Consider the following 11,508-nt stretch of genomic DNA (forward strand, 5'->3'; position numbering starts at 1 on the left):
CCCCCTCTTCATGTAAACCTTGTAAAATAAGAGAGAATAGGCATAAGTATTGTGACATAATGTGTAATAACAGCCCTTAATGCAATAAATATCGATATAAAATCATGATGCAAAATGGACGTATCTACTCCCCCAAGCTTAGACCTCGCTTGTCCTCAAGCGAAAGCCGAAATCGAAAAATATGTCCACATGTTTAAAGATAGAGGTGTCGATAAAATAAAATACGGACATGAGGGCATCATGATCATTCTTTGGAGAGCAATATATATATTGTCATATGATACCTTATGCTAAAGTAACAATTCATTCACATACTCAAGTATGAATCAGAAACTTCATTAAAAACTAACAAACTATAGTCTTAGTCATTGAAGCAATTGCAATTTATCATAACATAGGAAAGAGTCAATATAAGAGCTCCTCAGCAAGTCCACATACTCAACCATCTTTTAGTCTTTCACAATTTCTAATAATCACGCGATATTTATGGTTATGAAGTTTTAATCGGACACAGAGAAAGATAGGGGCTTATAGTTTTGCCTCCCAACTTTTTACCTCAAGGGTAATGTTAACAATAATAGTTCATGCAAACCCACATCCAATTAGCCATATATATTAGGATCTTTCCAACACATTGTGCTTGCCAAAGGATAAAATGTAAAAAGGAAAGGTGAAGATCACCGTGACTCTTATATGAAGTAATAGACAAGAATAAAAGATAGGCCATTCGCAGAGGGAAGCAAAGGTTGTCATGTGCTTTTATGGTTGGATGCACGAAATCTTACTGCAAAATAACGCCACTTTATATTGCCACTTGTGATATGGACCTTTATTATGCAGTCCGTCGCTTTTATTTCTTCCACATCAAAAGATCGTATAAAGTTTATTTTCTCCACACTAATAAGTCATACATATTTAGGGAGCAATTCTTATTGCTTGCAACGATGACAACTTACTTGAAGGATCTTACTCAATCCATAGGTAGATATGGTGGATTCTCATGGCAAGACTGGTTTTAGGGATATTTAGAAGCACAAGTAGTATCTCTACTTGGTGCAAAGAAATTGGCTAGCAAGAGAGGGAAAGGCAAGCTCAACATGTTGGATGATCCATGACAATATAATTTATCTCAGATGTAAGAAAACATAACCCATTACGTTGTCTTCCTTGTCCAATGTCAAATCTTTAGCAAGTCATATTTTAATGAGTGCTCACAATCATAAAAGCTGCCTAAGATAGTATATTTATATGTGAAAACCTCTCTTTCTTTATTACTTCCTATTAATTGCAATGATGATCAAAACTATCTTTGTCAACTCTCAACAATTTTTATTCATCATAATATTTATATGTGAGCTCATTACTCTCCATAAGATTCACATGATCCCTTTATTTCTTTTTATTTCGTCTCTCTTATTTTATTCTATTCCCTCAAGATCATAGAAAAATAATCAAGCCCTTGACTCAACACTAATCTTTATTATATATAGCTCACGGACTCGATTACATAGAAGGATCATAAAGAAAAACTCACAACTAGATCATACTAAAATTTATTCTACTAGATCAAGATATTATCAAAAGGATCGAACTAAAAAAATGGTAAAGATAAAAGTGTGATGGTGATACGATACCGGGGCACTCCCCCAAGCTTGGCAGTTGTCAAGGGGAGTGCCCATACCCATGTGTTTATGTTTCCTTCCTTGGAGGTGGTGATGAAGGAGTTGTTGATGATGTGGGCTTCTTCCTTAATTTGCGCTTGAGGATAGAATTTTGCTCCGTCAGGTCCTCGTCTCCTGCACAAGGCTTAATACCTTTTTGCATAGTTCTTGTTTGTTCTCCTGCAAGAGACAAAAAGGAATAAACTCGATCTTAGGTTTCTTTGCTCTATTGGGGAGGCTTGACTTTTCGAATTCCACAGGCATGTCCCCAGGTTGAGGTAATGGGACTTCATCTTCATCTGAGCTCGTCTCCTCCTTTCCCCTAGGCTCATAGTCTTCTTCTTCTGTGGTACAACCACAATGCTCCAAGTCCCCGTAGACCTTATGATCTGCAAGGTAATCAGCCACATAGCTTTCTCCCTCCGAATCTTGGGACAACATATTGCTCTAATCTGCCGCAGACACAGCTCGAATCAAAAACAGGGGATTTTTGCGTGATACTGTGGTCAAAACCTTTGGGAGATTATATAGTGAATTTTTACCGACCAAAAGAAGTATCGTGCAAGAAAACAGGGTCCGGAGAGCACACGAGGTGACCACAAGGCAGGGGGCGCACCCTCCACCCTCGTGGAAGCCTCGTGTCCTTTCCGGTCTGCTTCTTATTTTCCTATTTTATTAAATATTCAAAAACGGAGAAAAATTTCCATTAGAACTGTTTTGGAGTCTGTTTGCTTACCGTACCATGTACCTATTCCTTTTCGGAGTCTGAAACATTCTGGAAAGTGTACCTTATGTATTCCTCCAAGGTTACGGTTTCAATCACATTAGTTTCAACATTTATAGGATTACCTGAGATATAATGTTTGATTCTTTGACCGTTCACCACCCTCAGATTTGTGCCTTCGAAGTTGTTGATTTTTATGGCACTAGAACGGTAGACCTCCTCGATGATGTAAGGACCTTCCCATTTAGAGAGGAGTTTGCCTGCAAAAAATCTTAAACGAGAGTTGTATAACAATACATAATCACCTACATTAAACTCACGTTTTGTATCCTTTTATCATGCCATCTTTTAACCTTTTCTTTAAATAGTTTGGCATTCTCGTAGGCCTGGGTTCTCCATTCATCAAGTGAGCAAATGTGAAAAAGCCTCTTCTCACTTGCAAGTTTAAAGTCATAGTTGAGCTCTTTAATAGCCCAATATGCCTTATGTTCTAGTTCAAGAGGTATGTGACATGCTTTGCCATAAACCATTTTATATGGAGACATACCCATAGGATTTTCATATGCAGTTCTATAAGCCCATAATGCATCATCAAGTTTCTTGGACCAATTCTTTCTAGATCTATTAACAGTCTTGTGCAAAATTAATTTAAGCTCCCTATTGCTAAGTTCTACTTGACCACTAGACTGTGGATGATATGGAGATGCAATTCTATGATTAACATCATACTTAGCAAGCATTTTACGAAAAGCACCATGAATAAAATGTGAACCACCATTAGTCATTAAGTATCTAGGGACTCCAAACCTTAGAAAAATAACTTCTTTAAGCATCTTAATAGCGATGTTATGATCAACACTACTAGTTGGAACAACTTCTACCCACTTAGTAACGTAATCAACAGCAACTAAAATATGTGTGTAGCCATTAGAGGAAGGAAAAGGTACCATATAATCAAAGCCCCAAACATCAAATGGTTCAATAAGAAGTGAATAGTTCATAGGCATTTCTTGACGTCTACTAATATTACCAATTCTTTGACATTCATCACAAGACAAGAGAAACTTACGGGCATCTTTGAAGAGAGTAGGCCCATAAAAACCAGATTGCAATACCTTATGCGCATTTTTTCTCTAGCATGGTGTCCTCCATAAACCTCAGAGTGGCACTTGCGTAGGATCTATTCCTGTTCATGCTCAGGTACACAACGTCTAATAACACCATCTACTCCTTCTTTATAAAGATGTGGGTAATCCTAGAAGTAGCGTCTTAAATCATAGAAGAACTTTTTCTTTTACTGGTATGTGAAACTAGGTGGTATAAATTTAGCAACAATGTAATTAGCATAATTAGCATACCATGGAGCAGTATGAGAAGCATTTATGGAAGCTAATTGTTCATCAGGAAAGCTATCATCAATAGGTAGTGGGTCATCAAGAACATTCTCTAACCTAGATAAGTTGTCTGCAACGGGGTTCTCAGCTCCCTTTCTATCAATAATATGCAAATCAAATTCTTGTAGCAAGAGAACCCATCTAATAAGTCTAGGTTTAGCATCTTTCTTTTCCATAAGATATTTAATAGCAGCATGATCAGTGTGAACAGTTACTTTATAATCAACTATATAAGGTCTAAACTTATCACAAGCAAATACAGCTGCTAAAAATTCCTTTTCAGTAGTAGCATAATTCCTCTAGGCACTGTCTAGAGTTTTACTAGCATATTGGATAACATTTAATTTCTTATCAACTCTTTGTCCTAGAACAGCCCCTAAAGCATAATGACTAGCATCACACATAATTTCAAAGGGTAAATTCCAATCAGGAGGTTGAACAATAGGTGCAGAAACCAAAGCTTTCTTAAGTATTTCAAATGCTTCTACACAATCATCATCAAAGACAAAAGGAACATATTTTTGTAAAAGATTAGTCAGAGACCGAGAAATTTTAGAGAAGTCCTTAATTTACCTCCTATAAAAACCGGCAATACCTCCCTTCTTATGGACACAATGGACAGGACTTACCCATTGACTATTAGCAACGGGATAAATTATACCTGCCTCCAGAAGCTTTAGTATTTCTTTTCTTACCACTTCTTTCATCTTAGGATTTAACCGTCGTTGGTGATCATCAAGAGTATATCAAATAGCAGCACGGTGCTTCTTCAGAGTTTTCAATAATTTCTTTTCTTCATGCTCTGAAAGGTTAGCACTAATAATAACAGGATATATCTATTTCTCATTAAGATAAGCATATTTAAGAGTATCAGGTAAAGGTTTAAGCTCAAACACGTGATCACCCTTAGGTGGAGGAGGATCCCCTAGGATTTCGATAGGCAAGTTCTGTTTCAAAATAGGTCCATGTTTAAAGAATACTTCATCTATTTCCCTTCTTTCATTCATAAACATATCATTTTCATGGTCTAGAAAATATTGTTCTAAAGGATCACTAGGAGGCATGACAATAGAAGCAAGACCAATAATTTCATCTTTACTATAGGCAATTCTTTATCATGGGGTTGTCTACAAAATTTGGCAAAATTTAACTCATGAGACATATCCCCTAAACCAACAGAAACAATATCCTTGTTGCAATCGATCTTAGCATTAATAGTATTCAAGAAGGGTCTACCAAATATAATGGGACAAAAGTCATCTTGTGGGGAACCAAGAACAAGAAAATCAGCAGGATATTTAACTTTCCCACACAAGACTTCAACATCTCTAACAATCCCAACTGGTGAAATAGTATCTCTATTAGCAAGCTTAATTGTAACATCAATCTCTTCTATCTTAGCAGGTGCAATATCATGCATAATTTCTTTGTATAAGGAATGAGGTATTGCACTAGCACCCATATCACATAAGCCACGATAGCAATGATATCCTATTTTAACAAAAATAACAAGCATGCCTACAACAGGTCTATGTTTATTTTTAGTATCGGAGCTAGCAATTCTAGCAGATTCATTCCAGAAGTAAATAACATGCCCATCAATATTATCGGCCAAGAGATCTTTAACCATAGCAACACTAGGTTCAACTTTAATTTGCTTAGGAGGTTTGGGTGTCTTAATATTACTTTTTTAACCACAGTTGAAGCTTCAGCATGGTCCTTTATTCTAATAGGGAAAGCTGGTTTCTCAATATAAGCTGTAGGAACAACAGGATCATTACAAGTGATAGTCTTTCCTTCAACTTTAATAGGTGCAACTACTTTTAGTTCAAGGGGAGGATTATATTTAAACCACTTCTCCTTAGGGAGATCGACATCATTAGCAAAGGATTCACAAAAAGAAGCTACTATCTCAGAGTCAAGTCCATATTTAGTGCTAAATTCACGAAAAGCATCGGTATCCATAAAAGATTTAACACACTCAAACTTAGGTGTTATACCTGACGCCTTAACTTTGTCAAGGTCCCAATCTTCAGAGTTGCATTTAATTCTTTCCAATAAATCCCATTTGAATTGAATAGTCTTCATCATAAAAGATCCAGTACAAGAAGTATCGAGCATGGAGTGATTACTAAGAGAAAGTCGAGCATAAAATTTTTGAATAATCATTTCTTTTGAGAGCTCATGATTGGGGCATGAATATAACATTAACTTAAGCCTCCCCCAAGCTTGAGCGATGCTTTCTCCTTCGCGAGGCCAAAAAGTATATATATAATTATGATCACGATGAACAAGATGCATAGGATAAAACTTCTGATGAAATTCCAATTTCAATTGTTGGTAGTTCCATGATCCAATATCATCACATAGCCTCAACCATGTCAATGCATCTCCCTTCAAAGATAAAGGGAAGACCTTCTTCTTGTTAACATCATCGAGCATACCTCCAAGCTTAAATAATCCACAAACTTCATCCACATAGATTTGGTGCAAATCGGGATGTAATGTTCCATCACCTGTGAAAGGATTAGCTAGCAGTTTCTCTATCATACCCGAAGGAATTTCAAAGTAAACATTTTCAGTAGGTTCAGTAGGTTGAGGAGCAACTCTTTTCTCTACTGGTCGGGGTGAAGATACCCCGAACAAGCCCCTCAAAGGATTATGTTCCATAGTAACAAGTGACAGTAAACTTCAGCACACTATATAAAATTTTCCTTACCAAATTCCACCTACCAAAGGCGCTTCACTCCCCGGCAATGGCACCAGAAAAGAGTCTTGATGACCCACAAGTGTAGGGGATCTATCGTAGCCTTTTTGATAAGAGTGTCGAACCCAACGAGGAGCAGAAGGAAATGATAAGCGGTTTCAGCAAGGTATTCTCTGCAAGCGCTGAAATTATCGGTAACAGATAGTTTTGTGATAAGGTAATTTGTAACGAGTAACAAGTAATGCAAATAAAATAAGGTGCAGCAAGATGGCCCAATCCTTTTTGTAGCAAAGGACAAGCCTGTACAAACTCTTATATAAAGGAAAGCGCTCCCGAGGACACATGGGAATTATCGTCAAGCTAGTTTTCATCACATTCATATGATTCGCGTTTGGTACTTTGATAATTTCATATGTGGGTGGACCAGTGCTTGGGTACTTCCCTTACTTGGACAAGCATCCCACTTATGATTAACCCCTATTGCAAGCATCCGCAACTACAACAGAAGTATTAAGGTAAACCTAACCATAACATGAAACATATGGATCCAAATCATCCCCTTACGATGCAACGCATAAACTAGGGTTTAAGCTTCTGTCACTCTAGCAACCCATCATCTAATTATTACTTCTCAATGCCTCCCTCTAGGCGCAAACAATGGTGAAGTATCATGTAGTCGACGTACACATGACACAACTAGGGGGATGACAACATACATCTCATCAAAATATCGAACGAATACAAAATTCACATTACTACTTATATCAGGACTTCTCCCATGTCCTCAGGAACAAATGTAACTACTCACAAAGTATATTCATGTTCATAATCAGAGGGGTATTAATATGCATAATGGATCTGAACATATGATTTTCCACCAAGTAAACCAACTAGCATCAACTACAAGGAGTAATCAACACTATAGCAACCCACAGGTACCAATCTGAGGTTTGGATACAAAGATTGGATACAAGAGATGAACTAGGGTTTGAGATGAGATGGTGTTGGTGAAGATGTTGATGGAGATTGACCCCCTCCCGATGAGAGGATCATTGTTGATGACGATGGTTGTCAGGACCCTGATTCCAAGTCACATTGATCTAGCCGGTAACACCTCATATCACATTGCAGCCTCACGCACGGTATCCCCACGGGTGTCGCCTTACCATGGCCCGGGACCGTTTGCGCCTTTTGGCTCACGTATATGATAGTGTCGCTAGCATCCATATGATAGAGAACCCGGGCCGACATGGCTAGTTGTAAACCCAAAGCGGCACAGACCTATGGGGACAGGCATACATGAATCATATCGAGCATGTCGGCCATCAGCGAGTGAATCCGAGCTGTAGCACTGGGCTAACAGGACTCCGAAAGTCACCGCGTGACATTTCCCCGAAGGGACAGACATAGGAACGAAATGAAACACATGCCGGCCAGTCAAGTGTCCTGAGAAGTAGTGCTGGGCTAGAAAGACTCCGGTGAACCGGGCTTTAGCGGACTACTATGGCTTAAGGAGCACTAGACTACATTTCCCCATAAGAGAGGCTCCCAAGGATAAACAACTAGATTGTCGGATCCCACACATACCAAGCATTTCAATCATACACACAATATGCTCGATATGTGTAAGTACAACATGGCATCACAACATAACTCTACGACTCAAGTATTTATTCAGTAGGCTCTGTGGAGCGAGATATTACAAACATGGGTCTCATGACCCAACAATCATAGCATACAAATCAAAACACATGCGGAAGCTTAACATGTCTGAGTACAGACATCTACAAATGAAAAAGGCTAAGAAGCCTGACTATCTACCAGATCCTGCTGAGGGCACAAGATCGTAGCTGAGGTAGCAAGCTAAACGTCGAAGCCCACACGGAACTACTAGCGAGACTGATGCCTCTCTGCAAAACATAAATTAAGCAAACGTGAGTACAATTGTACTCAGCAGGACTTACATCAGAACTAACTACATATAAATCGGTATCAACAAAGGGGTAGTGGAGTTTAACTGCAGCAAGCCAGCTTTGACTTAGTGGCTAACCTGAACTATGATAGCAAGCAACTCTTTTAAGGTGGCGCACACGAGTCCACATATTCACCATATCAATACACCACTATGGATCCGCTCCCGTCTCCCTACAAGAAGGCCATCCATAGCACTCATGCTTATCTTGCGAGTTTTAGAGTATCCACTTTCACTTGTCTATGAACTATGCAAGGGGTCCAAGTATCCATATCCGAGGAATCCAGCTATTCAAATAGATAATGATAACCCTACAGGGGTGTACTTCTTCACACACGCTCCCACCACTTATCACCATATACACGTCATGTATCTCGGCAACCTTCAAGCGGAAGCCTGGCGAGGGTGTCGGCCACGGCCTACCTAAACACTCAAGTCTCTAGTCTAGGTTTATCGCCTATCCAGGTTCCTTCCGCAGGTAGTCCGGCCGAGGTTTCCACATACGGCCCCGAATGATGTGAACAGGGTTCCCGAGACACCAAACGGGCGCCCGGTACACCGTGCCACGGTGTATCTACCGCATCATAGCCCACCCCTTGGGTCAGTGCTACGCACGGCCGTCAACACATAACCTACAAATACCAGAAACTAGTTGCAACTCCTGGACAGAGTACTAGGGTGATTAAGAAGCCGTGAGGGTCAATTAAGGATCCCAATGAGTGGTAGTAGCTGTTCATGGATCACAGACACATAACTCAGTTCCTGAGGACGGTTTCAATGAGACAACCCACCATGTACTCCTACATGGCCTCTCACCGCTACCTTTACCAAATCGTGTTCACACACTTAGCTCACACACAGTAGGACATGTTCACACACCTCTGATTCATCCCCGATGAATCAGACCTGACACAACTCTATCCAATAGCAGGCATGAGAAACAAGCATGAATGAGTAGGCACATCAGGGCTCAAACAACTCCTACTCATGCTAGTGGGTTTCATCTATTTACTGTGGCAATGACAGGTCATGCAAAGGAAAAGGGTTCAACTACCACATCATGTAAAAGTTGAATCATTGCTGTCCTAATGCAGTAAAAGAGAGCAGGAGCGAGAGAATGGTATTGTATCGGAATGAACAAGGGGGTTTTGCTTGCCTGGAACTTCTGAAGATAATATAGCTCTTCATTGGTGTCATCGAACTCATCGTCGAAACCACGTCTATCGAGAGGGGACAATTACTGGCAAACAAAGAGGAACACAATCAATGCAATGGAACAATTATGATGCATGATAATGTCATGGCAATATGTTGTGGATTGAGCTAATACAACTAGCAACCATATTAAATGAAGTTGGTTTGAACCAAGGGTTCAAATTCAAACTCCATATGTGCTTATTTAAATGTCAATTATGCAAATTGCCCTGTACAGCAACCCTAGGTTGTTCAAACATGCATGCAAATATCATAAACAGATTCCTTGAATTTTTCTGATAATTTTATTATATAATTTATTTCATTCTGAGTTATAGATTATTTTCTATGATTTTTAGAAGTTTAGGCATTTTCTGGAATTTCTTGAATTGTTTTAAAACAGAAATTATTTACTGCGTCAGCATGACATCGTCATGATGTCAGCAAGTCAACGGGGCACGGTCCAGGTCAAACCTGACCAGTGGGGTCCACTGGTCAGTGACATAGTGTTGTTCAGTGTCAATGACAGGTGGGGCCTGGTCAACGTCTGACGTGGCCAGGTCAAACTAACCGGTGGGGCCCGTGGGGGTTAATTTAATCTAAACGTAAATAAAACCCGGTTAGTTAGGGCATGGGGCCCATCAGTCAGTGGGTCAGGGGGATTAGTTAGGGCATCATTAGCCTAAACTAATCTGCCACGTCGGCTAAACGGCGATTAGCCGCCGGTGCTAAGCAGAACGCGACGGCGCTCCTCGTCCGGCCATCTCCGGCGATGAGAGCTCACGCGGTTGGGCTCTACGGATGCAGCGCGTCGAGGTGCATCAGATGGTGGCCATGGGGGGTGGCGGGGTGGCCGGAATCTTCGTCGGCGTCGACCGTGGCGGCTGCCGGAGCTCGGGTGAGCTCGGGGCCGAGGCTACAATGGCCGTGGCGCTGCGGGGTTGGCACCTACGGCTTCTACGTGGTGCGGCGAGTATGTTGAACGCATGCCCGGGACCAAATGGTCACCGGAGTGTCGCCGGCGTCGAGCTCATGCGGCGGTGAGTGCTCGGCCTTGGCGGGACGGCGGCTACAGGATGGAAAGGACGCAGGAAAGAGAGGGGAAATGCGGCGTAGCTCACTGGGGGTCGTTGAGCAGCTCAGCATGCTTGGGGACGGCTCGGAGGCGACGAACCCACGACGGCAATCTCGGGTGCCCGAGGAGGAAGACGAGGGCGAAGGCAGCTCCATAGGGCGCCCGGGCTTGCTTGGCTCATCGGAGACAAAGATGAAGACGCTGCGGAGCCTCTAGACATGGCGTAAGGGTGAGGGGGGCTCTAGGCACGGCGGCAGCGAACGGCAGCGGCGGTCGCTTGCGGGTGCGTGCGGGAGAGAGAACAAAGGAGGGGGATGAGCTCGAGGGAGTGAGCGAGATGGATCAGGGGGCTGCGTGGCGTCGTGGAGGTGTCCAGGCCCTCGGCGGCAAGCCGGAGGTGGCGTGCGGTGGCCGTGCGCGTGCCGGCGTGCGGTGGCCACGCGCCTCGGTCCTTCTGGCAGAGGAAGGAGAAGACACGGGAGCCCCTGGTGGGCTGGGCCGCCAGCTGGGCCACCAGGTGGGCTGGAAGGCCAGGTAGGTTGGCCCAGGTAGATCTCTCTACTTTTTAAATTCTTTTTTCTATTTATTTCCTCTGTTTTGATTTAGGTTTAAAACTAAACCAATTTTGTTGCTTCTATACATTATTGTATGGACTAGAGATATTACTCTGGAGCCCCACAAAAATTTACAAAATTATTGGACATGTATTTCATTTATAACAGAAATAAAGCCAATTCAAATACATTATGGTTTAATTCAAAATGCCCAAATTAATTACCCT

This window comes from Triticum dicoccoides, chromosome 4A (genome assembly GCF_002162155.2).
Source record: "Triticum dicoccoides isolate Atlit2015 ecotype Zavitan chromosome 4A, WEW_v2.0, whole genome shotgun sequence".
Lineage (NCBI taxonomy): Eukaryota > Viridiplantae > Streptophyta > Magnoliopsida > Poales > Poaceae > Triticum > Triticum dicoccoides.